Source organism: Hippopotamus amphibius, chromosome 12 (assembly GCF_030028045.1).
Source record: "Hippopotamus amphibius kiboko isolate mHipAmp2 chromosome 12, mHipAmp2.hap2, whole genome shotgun sequence".
In the NCBI taxonomy this organism is placed as follows: domain Eukaryota; kingdom Metazoa; phylum Chordata; class Mammalia; order Artiodactyla; family Hippopotamidae; genus Hippopotamus; species Hippopotamus amphibius.
Window position 1 is genome coordinate 49796118 of NC_080197.1, and position 23003 is coordinate 49819120.

At 48.4% G+C, this 23003-nt stretch overlaps 1 protein-coding gene across 1 annotated transcript in view; it reads left to right on the forward strand.

The window, feature by feature from the left end:
• Positions 1 to 1545: 1545 nt before the first annotated feature.
• The window catches only part of RASSF2 (Ras association domain family member 2), a 46786-nt gene continuing 25328 nt past the window's right edge, over positions 1546 to 23003 (forward strand). The window contains exon 1 of the mRNA XM_057703965.1: positions 1546 to 1609. The gene's annotated coding sequence lies outside the window, so the exon portion shown is untranslated. The remainder of the gene's footprint in view (positions 1610 to 23003) is intronic.

Here is a 23003-nt window from a genome sequence, read left to right on the forward strand (position 1 = left end):
CGTGGGCTTCGCGGGGCAGCGGGACTGTTCTCTGGGAGTGGCTGTCACCTCCCGGGGAGAGCCAAGGGGCTCGGGCCAAGACTACATCCCTTTTGGAGAAGGCCGCGGAGAATGGGGTGAGGGAGCCAGCTCATCCTCCCCACCCCCTCACTTTTACCCCTCCACCCCAGGCCGGAAGAGGCGCTGGCAGCCTGAGCCCCGACTCGCAGGAGGGAAGGAGGGGACGCGCAGCACAGCTTTGTCTGGGAGGGAGGGGACAGGCCCCGCCCCCTCGGGGGAGGGCGGGCGGGAAAGGAGGGGGAAGAAGAAAGGCCAGGGAAGCGGGGTGGAGGAAGAGATGGAGAGCTAGAGAAAGAGGCGGAGGGAGGGCGGTCAGATCCGATCCGGGCAGATAAAGGCAGACGGGCGGGAGAGAGAGCGAGGAGGGCGGAGGGGGGCGGGGCGCCCGACCCCCAGTCGCGCGGCCGCCGCAGGCTCATCCCTGCTGGAAGGGTGCGGGGCCCGCCGACGACGAGCGAGGCGCGGACGCGAGCAGCCCCCAGCCGGAACGCCCCCACTTTCCAGCTCCACGGTCCCCGCCGCGCGCGCGAGGTGCAGCGGGCTCTGGACGCAGGCAAGGCGCGGGGCGCGGGCCGCGGGGAGCGAGGCTCCGGGCGCGAGTTGCGGGGCGCAAGGTGTGGTGCACTGGGCGGTCCTCTCTCCCCTTGCCGAAAGTTTTCCCGCAGTGTCCCCTGCCCCGTCCGAGTCAGCCCCTCAGCCCTCGTCTGCTCTGGTTCTCCTCCCTCCTTCCCTAGACGCGGGGGGTTCCCGGGCGTGCGGACTCCGCAGGGGCAGCGTAGGCGCGGAACCCTAGCCCGCCCGCCTTCCGCGGAAGAAAGTTGTGGCTCCAGGCTCGTCCTCCCCCTCCGATTCCTGGGGCGGGGTGGGGGGGGAGTCCTTCCTTCTCTCCACGCCAAGGCGACGGCAGGAAGGCGCCCCCATACTATCCCCGGGGCGCCCGAGACTCCCTGGCTGGAAGGTGGCGGGCGGGCAGGTGCAGGGTTGGCAGGCCCCGACAGCCCTGGGGGGGGTCACCGACCCTAATCCGGTCCTCTTCTTCCCCGCTCAACCGACGGTTCCCCGGAGGCGGGTCCGAACCTCCGGTGCCCGAGCCTCACTTGGCCTTCAGAAAGGCTCTGGATGCGCCGGGTCCTCGGTGCACTTCCCCCTTGCTTACCCCCGGCCCGCCTTCGGAGCGATGCCCGAGGTCGCTGGGAGTTCTTGGCTTTGCGTCTTCTCTCGCCAGAGAGGCAAGTGCCTTGGGCCGACTCCGGCCACTTCTGCATTTCGGGTGCCTGTATTGCACTCACTTCCCAAGCTGGGAGAGCCCTAGGGACAGCAGAGAGGCACGGTGGCCTGACGGGGAGACGTAGGGCTACATTTTACCCGGGGGGGCGCTCTGTGAGCCCCGGGTCGTTCTCCGCACCTTAGCGCCTCAGTGACAGGAGGAGCTGAGCGCCAGGCTTCTGAACGCGGCGATGCACTTTATTCCCAGGTGTGTGGAATCTGGATCCCTAGAGCTTGCTTTCCTAGAGAACAGAGGCCGCGTCTAGAGCTGGCCAAGTTTATAGTAAGTACCTTGCATGTGATGAATGAATGTGTGAACCAATGAGCTGACAAATAACAATTCCTGCCGCAGTTGATCTTGGTACAATGGGAGGAAAGAATTAGAAACAATGATTCTTTTAAACAGCTGTGAGACTGAGCCAGGGGCCTTCCTCCCAGAGCATCTGGTTGAGGAATCTGGGGTTGGATTTATTTTATTCCCCAAAACACATTTACTTCCTGGGAACTTTTTCTGCAGGTGGTCTGAAGAATTAAAGAAACATCTCATGGCTAAGCTACATTGGGTTGTTTGAGGAAAGTGGTTGGTTTTTATTTATTTATTTATTTTTTTAACTTGTGTGCAAATGCAGTGTCTCAGAGACTTAAGTGTGGAGTCAGCCTGTGAGGTGCCCATTTAGGATCAGAGACCCTGGAGTATGACTATAAGTGTGGCCACCAGCTGTGCTTTCTCCTCTGAACAGGTCAGCCTGATGCCTGGGAGCTGTAGGAGTCCTGTGGGCCTCAGGGGATAGATGAGGGCCTCTAATGATGGCTGAGCTCAGAGAGGCAGGGTAGCTTTGGAAAGAGGGGCAAGGAGGTAGAGACATAGCACCTGGGAGTCTGGGCTGGTGCAATTCAGAGCTCCCTGTGCTGACAAGGCTAGAAGGTAAGTCCTGCTCCTCCCTCAGAAGAAGGGAGAGCAGAGGTGGGGTACTGAGGGGATGGGATAATCTTTGGAGTGCAACCTAGGTATATTCCATGTTCCTCTGTCCTTGTTTTTATGGTGGTGACATCTGGTTACAATGATGAGGGATACCTTTGGGGAGCCTGGCTGAGAGGGAGCCAGGGGATCTGGGACCCCTAGTAACACCCTCTTCCAGGGGAAGGTAGAAGATAGGCCCTCTGCACTTGGCTGAGTGGTCCAGGGCCTGTACAGTATCTGTCCTTGCTGTACCTGCAGCTGGCAGCAGCACCCCCACCTTCCTGGGGGTGGTCTCACTCTGCCCCAGAGTCCACTTCTTCACATCTCTGCATGGCTTCTGTTCTGGGTTCAGACCCTTTCTCTAGTTTGTGTTATCCTAGGAGCTGGTCTAGGATAGTAGACAACCCTACTCCTTGTTTTCAGTCCTGCAGTTCTCCTCCTCACTTTTGGATGCACTGGCCTACCTGGAACCACTCAGTCACTGGGTTTTGCTTTGATTTCTTGATCTGCTTCCTGGAGCCCTGGAGCCAAGCTCTTTGTGTGCCTTCTGTGCGTGAGCTGCTTAGGAATGGCCAAGAGAATTGGCTGCAGAGGTGTCCAGGACCAAGTTCTGGTGTTCTGGCACCTCTGCTGGAGTGCCAAGAGCTGGACTGTGGGCCTTGCCAGAAAGGGTCCTGTCACCAAAGTACAAAAGGACCTTGGCCTCATTACTTCCTTCAGTCCTCTCTAGGATACTTTTGGCAGGAAGTGTCCTTACTGGGAGGTGGGGTGTGGAGGTGGGACCAGATCCTTTGGAAAGCTTCGGAGACTGGGTGATCCCAAGAGCTGTCTCAGGATTTGTCCACCTTCCTTTCCCTCTGCCAGAGTGAGAAAATGGGCAGGTCTCAGCAGTGTTCTTGGAATGGAACAAGACATCCAGTCTCTGTGTTCAAGCCATGATTGTGGAGAGCTGCTACAGCTGGGTTTATAAAACTAGGGCAGTGGCCCCCTCCTGCACCTCCCTGTCCCTCCCACCACTCTTCACAGTATGATCCAGTTATTTATCCCAATGACACACTGTGATATTTAAACACCTCCCTGCCTCTCCAGAAGAATTTTAAATAACTCCTTAAGGCTGGGTAAGCTATCACAGGCCCATGAATGCTGGCTTCATTTATTTGGCTATTTGTGGATTCCCATGGAGGATGTGGTGGGGGAGGGGATGGGGCAGGAGGTAACAGAAACATCTTCCAGACTCCATTGGCTATGTGGCCAGAGGGCCATTTTTTTTTTTAAATAAGTAAATTTATTTATTTACTGGCTGCATTGGGTCTTCGTTGCTGCATATGGGCTTTCTCTGGTTGTGGTGAGTGGGGGCTACTCTTTGATGTGGTGCTTGGGCTTCTTATTGCGGTGGCTTCTCTTGTTCTGGAGCACAGGCTCTAGGCACATGGACTTCAGTAGTTGCAGCACTTGGGCTCAGTAGTTGTGGCGCATGGGCTTAGTTGCTCCATGGCATGTGGGATCTTCCTGCCCAGGGCTTGAACCCGTGTCCCCTGTATTGGCAGGTGGATTCTCAACCACTGCGCCACTAGGGAAGCCCCCAGAGGGCCATTTTCAATCATCCCTTGGATGGTAGACTCTGGAGCCTGCAATCCAAGGTTGATGCAGCTGCTCAGAGGGTGACAGCTTGAGGCTGTAGAACTCCTGCCCAAGGCAGGTGTGACTGAACTAAAGAAGGCAACCTCTCACCAAAGAAGGGGACAGGGAAGGGCATTTGGTTAATTCCTGTGGGATGAGCAAAGTGACTTAGACTGGCTTTCCCTATTCCTTATATTGATAAAAATTAGCAAAAAGATACCTTATATTTCCTTGGACATGTTAACCCAAAGTGATCTGGCAGATGGGTTTCCTGTTAGCATCGTGGCACTTTATCCACAGTGTTAGTTTGATCAACCGTGAAAAAAGTGTTGGATTTGGAGTTTGAATGAGATTCAGATTTTCTAGCCACATGATATTGGGCAATGTAATAGATGCTGTCAGCATCCTTCCTGTATTCCCTTGACCTCAACCAATGATGGGAGAAAGTATGTAAATACTCCAGCTCCCTTACCTCTCTTGTTGGGGTAACTTTGAGGCCTGTTTCCTGCTGTCTGTCAGAGTTGCCCAGTAGGACCATATCCCAGTTGCTCGCAGTAATAACTGGCTCCTTTCGTTGTCTGCCTTCCCTTCCCTCTTTCACTTTCCCACTCCCTTTCCGCTTGCACTTGAATCCTTGCCTTATGGTCAACTTCTGGGGGAAACCAACCTAAGGCTTTAGTCTGTAGTTAAAAAGTCATTTTGAGTCTTTGAATCTCTATAGAGCATAGACCCTGCCAAGGGGGAGGGGGTGGGGGAGGGTTGGATTGGGAGTTTGGGACTAGCAGATGCAAACTATTATATGTAGAATGGATAAACAACAGGGTCCTATTGTACAGCACGGGGGACTATATTCAATATCCTGTAATAAATCACAATGGAAAAAAAAGATAAACTCTGGTTCTGATAAAGTGGAACACTCCTACCACCCAGCAGGACCTACTTAGGGCTGAAAAGCTTGGGGCCGCATTGCCAGCTACTTCCAACGTCACTTTATCCAGGAATTGTTCCCTGACTGTGCCCCATGGGAGTACAGCCCTATCTTTTGCATTCTCATCCCACATTTTGCCCATCCCTTTCTTCCTTGTTTCATTGTTCTCTCTTTCTCACCTTGTGAAATTTGAGACCAGAGTCCTTCACTAACTCACCTTGGTAGCATCCTGCAAAATGCCTTTTACATCTTGGATTCCTTTTAAATATTGTTGAATGAATAAAAAAGGAGGAGAAAAAAAAGTCTCTGAGTCTCAGTTTCCCCAATTGTATGATGGGTATGATAACTGTCTCACTGTGATATGTGCTTAGACAGGGGCCTGGCCACAGCAAGCATTCAGGCAAACATCTGCTGGCTCCTTGAATAGTACAGACAGGACTATGATGGATTTGGGAATGGGTATGGTGGTGGACCATAGAGAATTATAATGCTTTGGAGAGAGAGGCTTGAGAGCCAGTAAGGGCCAGCTCCAGCATGCAACTGGCCTTGGCTGGCCTGGGATGTGATCAGTGATCCTAATTTCCAGTTTTGTACACAGAGTGAGGAGGATAAGGATTGTACTAGGTGTTGGGGCTTCCCTGGCGGTCTAGTGGTTAGGACTCCATGCTTCCACTGCAAGGGACGAGGGTTCGATCCCTGGTCGGGGAACTAAGATCCCACAAGCATGCAGCACAGCCAATTGTACTAGGTGTCGAAATTTAGGGTATGTTCAACTGTGCCCTGAACTGGCTGAGTCACTGTGTATGAGACACTTCTGGGGTTCAGTTAAAGATACTGAAGTGCGTGCTGTGAGTCTCTGGAGGCCTTGATTCCCACCTCCAAGGCCAGGGTTAGATGATTCCACAGCCCCCGTCCAGCCCTTGGTCTCCTCAGGAGGAGCCTGTTGCGTTCTCCTTCTGTCCATACAAAAAACTTCAACAAAAGGAAACATTTCACATGTTCTACTCTTAGGTTGCCTACCATGGGGCACGCAGCACTGGGCCATCCTAGAGTTTTACTATAGTCTTTCCTGCTGACACAAGGGATTTCAGTAGAATTATCCCAGTAACATCTTGCCGTCCTTGTGTACCAGTTTCATTTAATGCCATGGGCATGATGTGTCCCCAGAGGAGGCCTGGGGAGTGGATAAGGAGGATATGGAAGGGCTATGCCCTCCTTTCCTGAACCACTATGCAAAGTTGTGGACACCTAAGTGGAATCCAAGCGAAGTGCATGTGGAGGAAGAGGCTTGTGTGTGATAGCATTCAGCATTCCTGGTTGGGTGTTACTCATCCTGCTGCACTGAGAACCCACCTGAGGGATCCTGGACTCAGCAGTGCCACCCATAGGAGTTCTCATCCCGAGGATATGATTGGACACATGCAGAAAAATATGCGCATGAGGGATGTCCCGTGCAGCGTTGTTTATAATAATAATAATGGCAACAACAAAAATGGAGACTGAATGCCCCCAAATAGTAAACTTGTTAATCGTGGTGTATCTATACATTAAAATACAATGTGATGACAAAAAATTTAGGATACAGATGTGTATCTGTTAATGTGGGAAAATATGATACATTTCTAAAAAGTAGGTTGCCAAACAATGTGCTATTTTTGTAAAATATATCATATCAGCCATTTATATTTGCCTCTGGAAGGATGTATGGAAAAATGTTAATAGTGATTGTCTCTGAGGGGTGGAATTTTGGAAGATTCCAATCTTAAATTTTTTACATTAAATATTTTCAATTTTTTATTATGGTAAAATGTACACAATATAAAATTTACCTTTTAAATCATTTTTAAAAAATAATTATTTACTTTAAAATTTATTTATTTGTTTATTTATTGGCTGTGTTGGATCTTCGTTGCGGTACACGGGCTTCTCATTGCGGTGGCTTCTCTTGCTGTGGAGCATGGACTCTAGGTGTTCGGGCTTCAGTAGTTGTGGCTCTCGGGCTCAGTGGTTGTAGTGCACAGGCTTAGTTGCTCCGTGGCATGTGGGATCTTCCTGGACCAGTGCTTGAACCTGTGTCCCCTGCATTAGCAGGTGGATTCGTAACCACTGTGCCATCAGGGAAGTCCTTATTCAGTTATTTATTTATTTATTTTTGGCTGCATTGGGTCTCACTTGCTGCATGTGGGCTTAGTAGTTGTAGCTCGCGGGCTTAGTTGCCCTGAAGCATGTAGGATCTTAGCTCCCTGACCAGGTATGGAACCTGTGTCCCCTGCATTGGAAGGCAGGTTCTTAACCAATGGACTACCAGGGAAGTCCCTTCATCATTTTTTTAAAAATAAATTTATTTATTTATGTTTATTGGCTGCGTTGGGTCTTTGTTGCTACGTGTGGGCTTTCTGTAGCTGCCGAAAGCAGGGGCTGCTCTTTGCACAGGCTTCTCATTGTGGTGGCTTCACTTGTTGCAGAGCACAGGGTGTAGGCTCAGGGGCTTCAGTAGTTGCAGCACGAGGCCTCAGTAGTTGTGGTGCACAAGCTTAGTTGCTCCACGGCATGTGGGATCTTCCCAGACCAGGGCTTGAACCCGTGTCCCCTGCATTAGCAGGCGTATTCTTAACCACTGCGCCACCAGGGATGCCCCTCTTAACCATTTTTAAGTGTACAGTTCAGTGGCTTAGTCCATTTGAGCTTTACTGTATAACAAATGCCACAGATTGAGTGACTTATAAACAGCAGGAATTTATTTCTCACAGTTCTGGAGGCTGGAAGTCAGATCAGGGTGTGAACGTGGTCAGGTGGAGGTCCTCTTCCAGATCGCAAACTTCTTGTTATATCCGCACATGGCGGAAACGGCTTGGAAGCCAGTGGGGTCTCCTTTAATCCCATTCATGGCTCCACCCTTATGACCTAATTACCTCCCAAAGGCCCTACCTCCTAATAGGATTTCAACACGTGAATTTGGGGAGGACACGGACATTCAGGTCATAGGAGTGGCGTTAAGTGCATTCGCAGCGTTGCACGACTATCGTCACTGTTCATTTCCAGAACTTTCCATCATCCCAAACAGAGACTCTGTACCCACGGGACACTAACTCCCCTCTCCCTCCCCTCGCCCCAGCCCCTGGTAACCTCTGTTATACTTACTGTCTTTATGTATTTGCCTATTCTAGGTTTCTTATAAAAGTGGAATTGTACAGTAATAGTCCTTTCGTGGATCTTAATCTTTTTGCTTATCTATATTTTTAAAATTTAAAAAGTCTGTTTTACTTGTATAATAAAAAGGAAAGGAACGAGAAAGCCCTGGGAGAGAACTGTGTTGCTTGGTCTCTGGTATTTTTGTTTCAGGCTGGGCCACAAGGTCCTGGCCATCCTTGCTGTCTCCACCACCATCACCTAGGGTGGGGGTCAGGGTCTGACTCCATCTCAGCCTGGCAGGACAAGGTGGATGGCCAGTGGGCCTCAGAACTAGTCGCACTTGGGGCTTTCTGGCTGCTGGCAGCTGGGCCTTGGGTCCCAGGCCCCTACTGCCGAATCATCTTATCCCAGGGTTTTCTGTGTGTGGTGGTTGGGTTGAGAGGGTGTGCTTGGGGTTCACTGTGCCTGAAACCTAACAGCTGTCCTGCAGTGAGCGAGGTCCAGACCAGGTGGAAGTCAGGTTTTTGTGACCATCTTCCTTAAAGACGGAGAACAGGAGCCTCAGCTCTTCTGTTTTAAGCATCCTTTGTGTATTCCAGACCCTGTGGCTCAGCACAGCTCACTAGATACCCACGTGGCAGCTGTGAGTGTGGCTGTGGGCTGCTTTGTCCACAGCAGGGTCAGCCTGCCTGGGATGCAGGGAGGACTAACTGGTGGAGTCCATGAGGTCCTGAGTACCCTGGGGACATGGGTAGTAGCCTCACATAATCGGTGCCCTCTTCCTAAAGCTCCACATAGGCTCCTGCTGTTGATTGTGCAGACATCTGGGGCAAGGGTTGCTCTTCTGTGCATGTGGTGGGTTGTGTATGAGACAGGATAATCGGGGACATGGTGCCGGGGTGGGGAGGGGAGGTGGCATGTATGTGTGTTTCAGTCTGGTCTGAGGTGAGAGGAGGTTGGGAAGCTTCGGTACCCAGAACCTGGATACCAGAGGTCGTGGGAGTGGGTCAAGTGGCTTTGCTCTGGGACACCTTGTGCTGTGGAAAATGCTTTGAGTTTCTCATTAAGCAAGCTCCCAGAAGAGCCCACCCGGCCCTCCACGAGTTGGTGAAAGAATGTAGGTCTGGGAGGGAGAGATGTGCCCACTGTGCTTTCTGGAAATTTCTTTACCTGGCTCTGTCTGTTTTCCCTCTGCCCAGCAGAAGGCTGCTCTTTTAATCCTAGACAATGGGGGAAGTGCAAAGATTTTACAGAAACAGCTTTGAAGGCCATTTTGAGAAGTTCGGTTTTTTGTGGTGCTGACCTTTCTTTAGGGTTAGTCAGCTGGCTGCAGGACAGGCAGAGGAGGGTGTGAGTGTGGTTTTGTAGAAAAGTTCCCCATGACCTTTTGGAAATGTTCTGGAAACCCCTGGATGAGCTGTCTCTCCTGGGTCTGAGATCTGCTATGTGAGGCTGAATTTCCCCACGCATGTTGTAGGGAGTTAATGAGTTTAAACAGGGTGGATATAAGATGCCCCACAGTGGCTACCCCAGAGGAGGGCTCAGCCCACGCTGGACCCTTCCTCTGCTCGCCCTTCCTTACTGCTTCCAAGGTCAAGGAACCTGCCTGTCTCTCTGGGTGGAGGAGGCCAGCGCTTTGGGCTTTTGGGTTTCCAATCCTGGCCCTGGGTAGCAAGGAGAGGAAACCCTAAGATCTCTGACAAAGCTCAGAGTCTCAGCCTATAACACCAAAAAAGGGAAGAACTGCTGGGGTTCCCTTAGGAAGGGGATGTGAGGTCAGAGATGAGTTTCAGAGAAGCACTCAGTAAACAGGAAGCGTGGCCAGAAAGAAACCTGTGCTTGTAGGAAGTGGTGAACTGGAGGCGGCCTCCTCACCTGTGGATAAGCCAGCAGTCCCTGCAGAGCTGATGGCCAGTGGGGGCTTGGAGCACGAGGAGTGACACAGACCTTGGGCCCTCCCTGTGGGCAGGGCTCCACTTAAATCTTGTAATTATTGGGCTGGAGGAAAGCTTAATTTGCCCTTCTGAAGGTAGGACTTTAAATACTCCATAAAATAGCCTTCGGTTTTGAGAAATGCAGGTCAAGGCATGCTTCGTCTTACTTGTCTTATCTGCCTCCACCAACTTCCCACTCTTTCCTCAGGCCAAGTCACTTACGTGAAATTTTGCACTTGGTTGAGTTTTATCCTGTGAGGGGGCACATCTTGGCAGGGCCCCTCCGGTTGAAGGTGATGGAGGTGCTGCTTTAGGATGGCAGAGGGGACCGGGCCCTTCCCTGGGGGCCTGTAGATATTGGAGGGTTAGCTTTCTAGGTCTCTGGGTTCTCTGAGCTGGAGTCCAAGTTCTTTACACACACACACACACACACTCCCTCACATACCCACACCCACACATTCATATGTGCACTTACACACACTCTGCCTCACACCCATACTTACACATTTACGCACACACACGCTCCCTGACACATCTACATCTATACATTTACTCACACATCTACACCTGCACATTCACACACACGCAGCTTTTTCTGTCTGGAGTTTTTGCTTCCTTTATGGCTTTTTTTGCCCCCCATTCCAACACCCTGCTTATCTGATAATGAGGCTGAGGGTCTCTGGGCTTCCTTCTAAATGTCCATCCAGCATGTTGAAAGCTTGTGGGTGCAGCTGGGACCTCCTTGTAAACAAGCAGCTGCCCATCTGGGCCAGTGAAATGACTGTTGTTGTGGCTCTCAAGTCACTCACCTGGCCACCTGCCCGCTGGCACGGGAGCAGGAGGCAGGCCTTCCCAGCAGGAATCCCAAGACCATTTCCTTAGATCTTCCCCAGCCACACTGAGGAATTCAGATTTGTGTGTGGAAGGCCTGGGCAAGAAGAGTCAAGGCCCCAGTTGTCAGCGGAAGGAGCTGGGGCCTTGCAGACCACGCTGCAGGCAGGAGGGGGCCCAGCGTGACCACCTGCTGGATCTCATCTTTAAAGTGATAAAAATAAAGCCTTCTCTGTGGGTTCTTCTAAGGAATAGGAGAAAGCTTCTAGAGTCCTGTTACCAGCAGAGCGAATATCACTCGGGGGCTTGTTATGAAGGCACATCCTCAAGCCCCGCTCCAGAAGTACTGAGTCAGAAATTGGGAGGGTGGGGGACAGGAGTCTGTATTTCATGAGCCCTCCAGGGGATTCGGATATACACTTCTCTAGAATATGGCCAGGTCAGGTGATTTTTAGCTGAAAACTCTTTCTTTCCCTTCACCACACGAGAGGCTGTACTAAATACGGGTTCTGCTTTGCATCAGACAGTCCTGGGTTTGACCTTCAGCTCTGCCTCTTCCTGGCTGTGTGTCTTTGAACAAGTTATTTGTGCCTCAATTGCTTCATCTACAAAATGGGAATATTAAGGTTTCTTTCTTCATGGGGTTGTTATGTGGATTAAATGAGTGAAAGCAGGTAATATCTAGCCCGTAGGAAGCTTGCATTTCTAGGGGTTGCCTGTTATTCACACTGTTGTTTTATTATTCGCAGTGTAATACTGTTGTGATTGTTCTGTTCCCTGTTTGTGAGAGAAACAGGTGAGCAGGGCCTCCTCTGACTAGTCTTCTGTTAGTTCCCTTCACTACCTGCCTCTACATAAGGGCCATCCCTCCTCAGGCAGGACAAGCCAGCCTCTTCCAGAATACCTTCCCCTCCCTTTTCCCTAACCTCTAGCATCCTTTTGGGTTGTGGAGGGGCAAAACTTTGTATTCGCAGTCACAGTAAAGCTGAGGAAGTGGGTACCTATACCCAGCACACATGACGCTGTCTCTCCCTTTGGTGCTGTTTGATGCTCGTTTCCTGAGCAGAGTGACTGAGAGCCGCGTGGGTGGTTCCCTGGGGGCCTGGACACCCTGGTGGGACAGGGATGGAAGAGGCACACAGGTTTGGCCAGTAAATGGGCCTTTTATTGAAGAAAGCATGTAGATGGGAGGTGAAGTATGCCCTTTCCTTCCTGGGCGGCCCAAATTTTGCCTGCGTCCAGGACAGGCTCAGGTGGAATCTCTTGTAATCTCTAGATCTTGGCAGGGCCCCAGGCCGCAGCTCAAGTCTCCTTCCTCGGGTGGCACAATAGGGCTGGGGTTTCCTGTTTGCCATCGACACTTCTTCCTGCCCCTGTACCAGGGGCTGAAGTGCCCAGAGGCCAGCAGTATCTTCTCTGCCACTGCTTGGTTACAAAGCAGAGTCCCTCAGGAGACCTGATGAGGCACTGGGTCAGATAACTTTCTTCTCCAGCCCTGGAGCTCCAGGTTGTCCCCAGAGGGCAGGGCAGACCAGGGTTCAGAGAAGAGATGGGGGAGGCCTTGAAGGGGAAGATGCAGGCCTGCGGCTAGCGTTTCCTTTGCACCTGGGGCCTATGGCTGGCTTCCTGGCTCCCTGGCTTCTGTGCTGTGGTGCCATGGTTTGCTGGAGGAGCCCCTTGCACCAGTTCTGTGCCTGCACACGCTGTCCCCTCTCCCCTTTGAAATGTTAGTGATGGAAAGGCGGGCGCTAAAGACAACTCAGTTTGCTTTTTCAAAATTCTGTTCCTTCCATCCTTGGAAGGCTGTGTTGAGATGCATTTGGGGGTGTTCTCAGTTTACACAGCTCTGTCTCCATCAGACTTTTTGGTGGTTCTCAGCCCTGGGTGTGTGGGGCCGACACCCATAAATGACCCGGGAGGTTTTAAAAATGCTCGTGTCTGGACCTCCTCCCAGAGGGTCTGATGAAATTGGTCCAAGTTGTAGCCTCGACATCAGGAATTTCAAATCAACCCGCCCACCCCACTCCCATCCAAGAGCGTCTAATGAGCACCCAGAATTATAACCTCTGAGATGTCATGCATCCCGAGGTCAGCTCTTACTCCTTCCCACCTTGGTTTCAGCTGAGGCCTTGCCAAGTGCACGTCCTCACTGGTCAGGGGGTGGCTCTGTGGATTTTGCCCCCCGGGACTGCTTTGTGGAATAAGCCTCCCCTTTCCCAGCCTGTCTCTCTCTTGGGTATATGTTCTTAGAGACTGGGACTGCCTGGGTCCTATAAACCGACTGTTGCTCCCCAAGCCCCAATCCTACCCTGGGACCTGAGGTGGAAGTGGGGTGGGGCCTGGCTTCTGTTATGCAACCAGGGAGACACTTTAGCAAACAGATAACAAACCAAAAAACACTGAAGGGGTTCTTTATCTCACTCTGAGCTTTCCTGCCAGGGGTTGCCCACCTTTCTGTTCTGTATTTGCCTGCCGGGGACTTTCCAGTTGATCAATAAGATGAGACGCAGTCTCTAGGCTGGAACAAGAACTATGTAGGGATTAGCCAGCCTCCTGGGGATGCTCTGAGACAAAGATTAATTTTGGTGTGTCCTCTGGGCTCCCAACAGAAAGGGAGTGAGGGCACAGGAGTTTGGAGGAACCAAGAGCTAAGAACAGAGGAGAATCTGCTCTCTTTGAAGAGAGCTTTGGATGCCTTTCCCTCCTTCTCAAGCTTCCTGAGGATTTAATGCTTGCTCTCCTCACAGGAACCTGAGCTGGTTAATTTCAAGGGCCTGGACGGCCCCTCATTTATTTCTGGGGAGGCTGGAAACACCTGTGAGTGGGGAGTCTGTGAAAATAGAGGAAAGGATCCTTCCTGCAACAGTTAGAGGGTAGCTACAGGGTTTTGACTGGTCCAGAGTTTGGGCAATCTGTCCCCATTCCTGCGGCTCAGCCTTGCACCGACTGTACCTGGCAATCCTGTGTGGGCACCTGTGTCCTCCCAGCTTGAAAGTAGGTGGACGAAGTGACGGAGCCCAGAGCTGCCTCAAGCCCTGACGCTGGGCAGGTGTGGTGGGCGCTGCTGTGCCCACCCAGACCCCTTAGCTACCGCGTGTCCTGGCTGTGGACTGCCCTCAGGTCTCTGTTGTTCCCTAGTCTTGAGAACTGCTCTCGCGGGGATGTGCCTGGGTGCCCCCCCTCCTCCCAGGGCTGGCTCTCGGCCAGTCACTGACTAGCGCGGGGACAAAGGCCCGGCCTGCCGTCTTCATCTTTGTGTGGGACAATACGGCTGAATTGTTCACACCCTAGCGCTCCCGTGGGATCGGGCTGTGGCTGGGCTCCAGCCCTGCTTCCCTCGCTCCCTCACAGGTTTCTCCTGAAGTCACTTCCTTAACAACTCATCTACACAAGGATCCTCATTCTGGCCTCTCCCTCTGGGACTTCCCTGACCTGAGGCAGCAGGTCAGCTCTTCTTGGGCTGACTGTCGAATCCACCATCTCCCCTGAAGAATTGATAGCACGAACGGGAATATTTGCCGGAGAAAGGCACAGTGTGGGAGCAGGGGCCCCAGGAGAGAAAGCTCTCGGGCCCGGAGGGGAGAGAAACATCAGTGTGCTGTAAGGGGTGGTGAAGGACAGGCTGAGGTGTGGGCACCTGTCTCCCCAGCACTGCCCAGGGGCAGTGGGAACAGTTTGTAGGGGGAGGTAAGTTCTGGATCAAGGTCTGGGGAACGTGTGAGTTTGCTGGGGTCTGAGAAGAAGCATGGGCACACTCACAGAGCATGAACAGCAGGGCCAGAAAGTTCTCTGTAGCTAGGATGACATCATCTTCAATAGCTTAGGAACCTTCCCTTTGTCAAGACGTCCTCTTGGATCTCACGGAAGGTGGTAGGCTCACGTTGTCCTGGGAGCAGGCAGGAAGTAAGGGATGGGAAGCACTAGGTCTGCTGACAGGCATCCCCGGGCATTCAGTGGAGCTGAGGAGAACCCGGACGGGCCAGGGCACAAAGTGGTGCCGGAAGAGAGGACTGACTGGTAGCAGCTGCATTAGGACTCCAGTGGGACTGGGTGACCAGGAGGCTCACATCTTGACTTGGCAAGCCCAACGGTATTCACATCTCCAGACATTTTAGCAGACATGCTTTGTAGTTAGTAGACATTCAACATACATTTTATCCTTTAAAGTGTTTCTAAAGAGAAGATGTACTGCTTTAGAATTCTTGAGGGCTAAATGGCCATGTTCACAGTGGGGGTTAAATATGTTTTAGACTTCTAAAGAGCGGCTTCACGTCAAACATTATTTGTGTCAAATTTGCCTTTCATTCCTGTCCCGTTGTTTCTGTCTCCTCCTTTCTTTGTGTGGGAAGCAGTGAGTTGTTTCAGTTCTGTGCCTGAGATGCTGGCTGATGTGGGATGCCCCCTCTTTCCGAGCTTGCTTTCGCCTCTTCAAAGAGATGGTGAAGATTGGTTCTATATTCTCAAGGCGATGTGCTTGGAAATGATCCTTACAAGGCATTATGGAGTCCAGGAGGGCTTCATAAATTCCTGATAATAGAGAAGGCAGAAGAGTTGCAACCAGCTAGTCTTCGGGACTGCAGATATTGGCAGGCACCTTTGGCGGAAGTGTCCAATTGAATCCACATTCCAGCCCCATCAGCCATCTTCCTCTGACTCTTCCTTGTGTGAGAAACAATACTCTGTTTAAGGAATATTGGACTGAACTCTAAATTTCCGGCCTTTTGTTTGCTCTGCTACTCTGTTTACCTTAAAGTGTATGTAAATTTAGCGGGCTTTTTTTCCTCTCCAGCTGGCTGGAGGTAGCCGGTGATTTGTGGTGATGGTTGGAAAGTTTATGAAGACAGATGCAGATGTTGTTTTTGGAACAGACAAAGGAGGGGTTGGGTTCTAGAATTAGTTACCTGTAATTTCAATTCAACAGTGTGGTCAGCTGTGTAAGTATTTTCCTAACATTCCTAACCCAAGAAATGTAAAAGTAAGAAAACAGATGGGGAGAAGTCAGGCTGGAGACAAAGACTGGCCCAAGTGAGTCTATAGGTCAGATTTATAGTGTTGGCCTTGGTGAAATCACTCAATAGGTAGAGATCACTGAGCTTTAGAGAATTCCCACATTTGGGCCATCAGACTACGTGATAATTTTTATCAAGCTGGTAAGTAAAAATTAGTGATGAGGGAGGTTGAACATCTTTTCATAGGTTTATTAACTATTTGTATTTATTTTTCTGTGAACTATCTGTTCATGTGCTTTGCCCAGTTTTCTGTAGAGTGTAGTCTTTTTCTTGTTGAATTATTAAAGATTTTTACATGATAAGGACATTAACCTTTCATAATATGTATTGTAAATACTTTCCCCCAATTTGTCATTTGCCTTTGACTTATGATAGGGTATACTATTTTCCTAAACACAAGCTTAAAACTTTTACAAATTGGTATCCATATATTTTTTTTTTCATCATGCCTTCTGGATTTTGGGTCTAAGAAAGTTTTTTCCAGTTCAAATTTTGCTACATTTCCTTCTAGCATTTTTTTTTAATGTTTAATTTAAAAAATCATTTATGATGTCTTTTGGTGGAGGAGTAAGGTAGGGATTTAGCTTCCCCTTCTTCCCCTTTCCAAAGATTAGTCAGCTCTCTAGCAACATTTTATTTTATTAACCTATCATCTTCCCTTGCTGTTTAGAAAGGGAGCACACATTCTATGTTCCCAAATATATCTGGGTCTGTTTCTGTATGTGATATTGTTTCATTAATCTGCCTGTTTTCCTCAAGGACCAAATAGTTTTAGTAACTGTAGAGAAGACTTAATTTCTCCAATTGGTATTTCCAGTAGATTTAAGAGGACATAATATCAAAAGGGAATTGTCTTAGGAGCAGGACAGATTGCTTTCAGATCCAAAACAAAATTACCAAATTATGGGCTATGATGGAGGCAGTGAATGAGAGTCCTGCAGAAAATCCAGTCAGTGGGTTAGAAGGTTAGCTGTAGAATTCTGAGGAAAATAAGGAGGTGGAGATTGCGAGTAAAAATTATATGAGGCTTGGAAGATAACTGCAAGGATGTATGTAGGTGTGTATGTTTGTATGTACGTAGGTATGTATGAGGACGAGTCAAAAATTATCTGCACTCTGGCTGTAGAATTTATTTTAATTAACTTTTAGAAAAGACAAATATATCATTTTTCAACATGATCTCCTTTCTTTTCAATACACTTTGTCCATCTGTCAACAAGCTTTCGTATTCCCTCATTAAAAAATGTTTTAGGCTTAGCTGCGAGCCACAAATGCACTGCTGTCTTCCTTTCTTTATCAGAAGTGAATCTTCATCCTCAGAGGGCTGCTTTCAGGGAACAAACAGGTGAAAGTCTGATGGAGCAAGATCAGGACTATAGGGAGGATGCTTTAACACCACAAAACAAAGTTTTGCAGGGTTTTGCAGGGTGTCTACAGTGTGGGCAGAAGTGTGCAGACATGCATTGTCATGCAAGATCACAAGCCCTTGGTTAGCAGTCCTCTGTGTTTAATCTGAAGTTTAGGCTTCAGCTCTGCCCACACTGTCAATACTCTGCAAAAACTTCCTTCCCAGGTATTAAAGCAGTCCCCTGAAAGCAGCACTTCTGATGAAGAAATGAAGACAGCAGTGCATTTGTGGCTCACAGCTCTGCCTAAAACATTTTTTAATGAGGGAATACGAAAGCTTGTTGACAGATGGACAAACTGTATTGAAAAGCAAGGAGATTATGTTGAAAAATGATGTATTTGTCTTTTCTAAAAGTTAATTAAATTCTACAGCCAGAGACTGGATAATTTTTGACTCGCCCTCGTATGTGTAGTGCTGGAGGGAGGGGATAGAGACATTGCAGAAGAAAAACCAAGAATGGAAGGAAGAGAAGCAGTAATAAAGCTAGCATAGGTTGATATTTCCCTGGCTGGAGAAGGACTTGAATGTTCAGGATGAGGTCTGCCAATGGCCAGGCCCCACTAATCTGATCTCTACTCCATCCAAGCTTTGGAACTGGCTCTGGCTGCGGTCCGCCACAATGCCATGTGGTAGATCAGAGGCTGCCTGGGCTTCCCTTCCTTGGGCTTCCACCTCCTGCTCCTAGCTCTGCTGATCGCGGCCTCCTTCTCAAGGTCCCTGTCCTCTTAGCTTCCCAGACACTGTGTCTCCTGTTTTCCCTCCTTTTCTAGGGACTCACTTTTTCTCTGCCAATCCCTGACCTCTGTGTCCATTGGATCCCTTCCCTTGGCCCCGCCCCTTCAGCCCTCCCTGCTCTTCCCTGGTAACCTTGCCACTCTCCTGACCTCCCTCCCTTCAGTTCACACCGTCACTCTCCTGGGCCTCACACCTGGCTGTGCCTCCTGTCTTCTAGGGCTCAGGGTTCTGTGGGCGTGTCCCTCACACCAGTGCCCTAACCAGCACCAGCACACGCTGGACCCTGCCTTTAACCCCGTGTTGAATCTGGCCCTTTCCAAGTCTTTTTATTGCTGGATCGTGACTTTTTCCTCTGCCTCTTTAAACTCTTTAGACTGTTCCTCCATCCCCACTGCGTGCGTCCCTGGCCCAGTCCTCTCGAATGGTCCCCCTGCTTCTGTTTTCTTTCCCAATCCTTTCTCAAAGTAGAGAGCAGAGTGGGATAATCATTCCAAAATTCAAGTCAGCTCACACCCTTCCCTCGTAGCTCCCCTGTTTTCCCATTGCAGCTATACAGAATCATCACAGACTTGGTGGTTTAAAGCAAAAATGTACTGTCACATTCTGAAGGCCAGAAGTCTGACTTTGGTTTCAGTGGACCAAGACCAAGGTGTTGGTAGGGCTGTGCTCTCTCTAGAGGCTGTGGGGGCAATTTCACTCGCTTGTTTCTATGGCTGTGTTCCTCGGCTCCTGGTCTCTTCTTGCCACCTTTCACCCACAGCATAGCATCTGCAAATACCTTTCTGTGCTGAGGTTGTAGCAGAATCTCCCTCTGCCTTTCTTATAAGGACACTTGTGATTACATTTAGGGTCCACCAGGTTATCTAGGATAGTCTTTCCATTTCAAGATCCTTAATTTAATCACATCTGCAAAGTCCATGTCATCTCATAAGGTGACATTGATAGGTTCCAGGGATTAGGACCTGGATATCTTTGGAAGCCCTTACTCAGCCTACCACACCCCCTATTGCACCTCAAAGTCCAAACTCCTCAACACGGTCAAGGTCCAGCACACGCACCACCCCATCTTAGTGCATGCTCCTGCCTGGACCACTCTGCCCGTCACCTTTGCCACCTGCTTCTCATCACTGAGGTCTCAGTTTAGAGTTCACTTCCTCCAGAAAGCCCCTGGGACCACACCCATGTCCGGATTAGGTGCCCTTCCTGTGCACTGCTGTGGCACCTGCCCCGCCTTGATAGAATTGTCTTTCCCCTCACATCCGCCTTCTGCTGGACTCTGTACCCTTGAAGGCAGGGCTGTGCCAGTGTACTTACTATGGAATTGCCATCAGTAAATGCAAAGCTTTGGCTCATCTTAGGCACGCAGTGGATGGATGTATACGTTTACATATGCATGGAAGAGGGGCTTTAAAAAATGGGTACTCACTAGTTCAAATTCATTGTCACTTAAGAAAAAAAGAAAAACTTTCTCAGTAGTCTTTCTTTCCTTTTCCTTTTTTTGCGGTACATATGTACTCTGAATTTTATTTTCTTTTCCTTTTTGAAGAATTGAAAAATTAAAATTTAGAGAGAACAGTTGTGTTCTTAGGGTACCACTTTTGGGTACACAGGTGGGGTATAAATTTTCTGAATGGAGCTCAGCCCTCCACTCCTCTCCTCCCATTTATACCTCTTCCTTAGGGGCCCTCTGTATTAGTTTCCTGTTGTTCTTGTGACAAATTACCAAATCTGAGTGGCTTGAAACAATACAAATTTATTATCTTCTGGTTCTGTCAGTCAGAGGTCTGACATAGGTATCAGCAGGGCCTGTGTTCTTTTCTAGAGGATCTAGGGGAGAATCCATTTCCTTGTCCTTTCCAGCTTCTAGAGGCCCCCGGCACTCCTTGGCTCATACCCCACTTCCTCCAGCTTCAGAGACAGCAACAGTGGGTTGAGTCCTTTTCACATTGTGTTACTATAACACTGATCTTCTGCCTGCTTTTTCCATTTAAAAAATTTGTGGCAAGGCACATATAACCATTTTAAGTGTGCAATGCAGTGGCATCAAGTGCACTTACACTGTCGCACATCATCCCTCCACATAGCTCTTTTCCTCTTGCAAAACCGAAGCTGTATACCATTAAATAGTAACTTGCCCTTCCCCCTTCCCCAGCCCCTGCAACCACCACTCTACTCTCGTCTCTGTGGATTTGACTAAGGTCTCTCGTGTAAGTAAAATCATACAGTATTTGTTCTTTTGTGACTGGATTACTTCACTTGGCATAAGGTCCTCCTGGTTCATCTACGTTGTATGTGTGACAGGGTTTTCTTCCTTTGTAGGCTGCATGATAGTACATTGTATGTTTGTACACCCCACACATTGTTAATCCGTTCAGCCACTGAGGGTACTGGAGGGGCTTTTACTTTTTGGCTATTGTGATTAATGCTGTGAAGAACATGTGTGTACAAATATCTCATCAAGTTCCTGCTTTCAGTCCTTTTGGATATGTACCCAGAAGTAGAATCCCTGGATCATATGGAAATTCTATTTTTAAGTTTTGGAGAAACTGCCATACTGTTTCCACAGCAGCCGCACCATTTTACATTCGCACCAGTAGTGCACAAGGCTTTCAATTTCTCTGCATCCTCACCATCACTTGTTGTCTCATGTCTTTTTTTTTAATATAAATTTATTTATTTTTTGGCTGCATTGGGTCTTCGTTGCTGTGCACAGGCTTTCTCTAGTTGTGGCGAGTAGGGGCTACTCTTCCTTGCAGAGCTCGTGGCTTCTCTTGCTGCGGAGCACGGGCTCTAGGCACACAGGCTTCAGTAGTTGTGGCACGTGGGCTCAACAGTTGTGGCACATGGGCTTAGTTGCTCCACGGCATGTGGGATCTTCCCGGACCAGGGTTTGAACCCGTGTCCCCTGCATTGGCAGGCAGATTCTTAACCACTGCGCCACCAAGGAAGTCCCTATCTCATGTCTTTTTGATGATAGCCATTCTAACAGGTGTGAGATGATAACTCATTGTGGTTTTTTTAAAAAAATTTTATTGAAGTATAGTTGATTTACAATGTCGTGTTTAATTTCTGATGTACAGCAGAGTGACCCAGTTATACACATATGTGTTCTTTTTCATATTTTTTCCATTATGGTTTATCACAGAATGTTGAATATAGTTCCCTGTGCTATACAGTAGGACTTTGTTGTTTATCCATCCTATATATAACAGTTTGCATGCTCTGCATTTCCCCGATGATTAGTGATATTGAGCATCTGCAATCAAAAACCTCCCAACAGAAAAAGCCCAAGACCAGATGGTTTCACTGGTGAATTCTACCAAACATTTAAGAAGAGTTAATAAATACTGATCCTGCTCAAACTCTTACAAAAAAACTGAAGAGGATGGAACACTCCCAAACTCATTTTACAAGGCCAGATACCAAAGCCAGATGAGGACATTACAATAAAAGAAAACTACAGGCTGAAATACTAGATGAATGTAAATATAAAAATTCTCAACAAGATACTGGCAAACTGAATTTCAGCAGTGCAATAAAAGGATCATGCATTATGATCAAGTGGGATTTTTTTCCTTGGTTCAATATATGCAAATCAATAAATGTAATTACCAATTCAATTTATATATTTCTGCTTATTTATCTTTTCCAAAGAAACAGCTCTTTGTTTCATTGATCTTGTCTATTGTTTTTCTGGTCTCCATTTCATTTATTATTGCTCTGACTGTTGCTATTTCCTTCCTTCTGCTAATTTTGGGCTTAGTTCCTTGAGGTGTAACATTAGGTTGTTCGTTTGAGATCTTCCTTTTTTCTTAATGTAAGTATTTATTGCTATAAAATTCCCTCTTAGAAGTGCTTTTGCTGTATCTCATAACTTTTGGTATGTTGTGTTTCCATTTCTGTTTGTTTCAAGATTTTTAAAAAATTTCCTTTTTTGTTTCTTCTTTGTTTCATTGGTTGTTCAGGAGTGTGTTGTTTAATTTTCACATATTTGTGAATTTTTCAGTTTTTCTCCTGCTATTGATTTTTAATTTCATACTATTGTAGCTGGAAAAGATACTGGGTATGGTTTTAACTTCTTAAGTAAGACTTGCTTTGTGTGTAATTTACTTTGAAATGTGTGAAAGATAAGATCAATTATTGAATGGATAAAGGGATGTGAACAGATGTGTGATAAAGTAAGAATAGTAAATGTTAAGGGTAGAATAGCCATAGGTATATTGCTATTCCTTGTCTTCTTTCTTCAACTTTATTTTTGAAAAATTTCGGAGTAGAATTTTTGAAAAAAATTTCTGGTAATGCCATTACCTGAGAGGGCTGGCCTTTCATTCACTTACATATACATGTGCCAAGAGCTCTCAGTTGGGAGCAGTTTAGCTCCCAGGGGACACTTGGTGACGTCTTCGATTGTCTTGACTGGGAGCCCTGCTGCTGGCGTTGAGTGGGTAAGGGCGAGGAATGCTGCTGGCATCCTCCAGTGCACAGGACAGCCCTGCCCCCACAACAAAGAATGACCTGGCCCCACATGCCAGTAGTGCTGAGTCTGAGAAACCCTGACACACGCATGCACACAAACACACACGTACCCACACACACACACATCTGAATATCATATATATATCCATTCAGATGAATGTATATATGCATATTTTACACTTACATGTATATTAAACAAAATTAGACTCAGTTTTGTAACCTTTGCTTTCATAATGTACTGTTATTTTCCCAGGTAAATTGCCTTTCATATTGCCATATTTTAATGGTGGTATACATGCTGCGATTTACTGCACCCATTTCTATTTGGACATTTTTAGGTGGTTTACCAATCTTTAGTATACCTCAGTAAAATCTAAGCCTTCCCCATCAGACGAATCTCTGTTCTGTGTAGTGAAGGTCTCTTCAGGGAAGACTCATTGGTTTGTCTTTCGAACAAACTTGGGTTCAGCATCCTCTGTGGCTGGCGCATTTGTTCTGGGGCTGTTCGGGGATGGTCATCTTTTGTTCAGGTGTTTTTTTCTCAGAGGCTGTGGTGAGCAGAGGCAGCAGCTGGCAGTGTGGCATCTCCCTGGCCCTGGGTCAGTGTTGGGCTGTCCAAGCTGTGGCTCTGGGGCAGGGACAG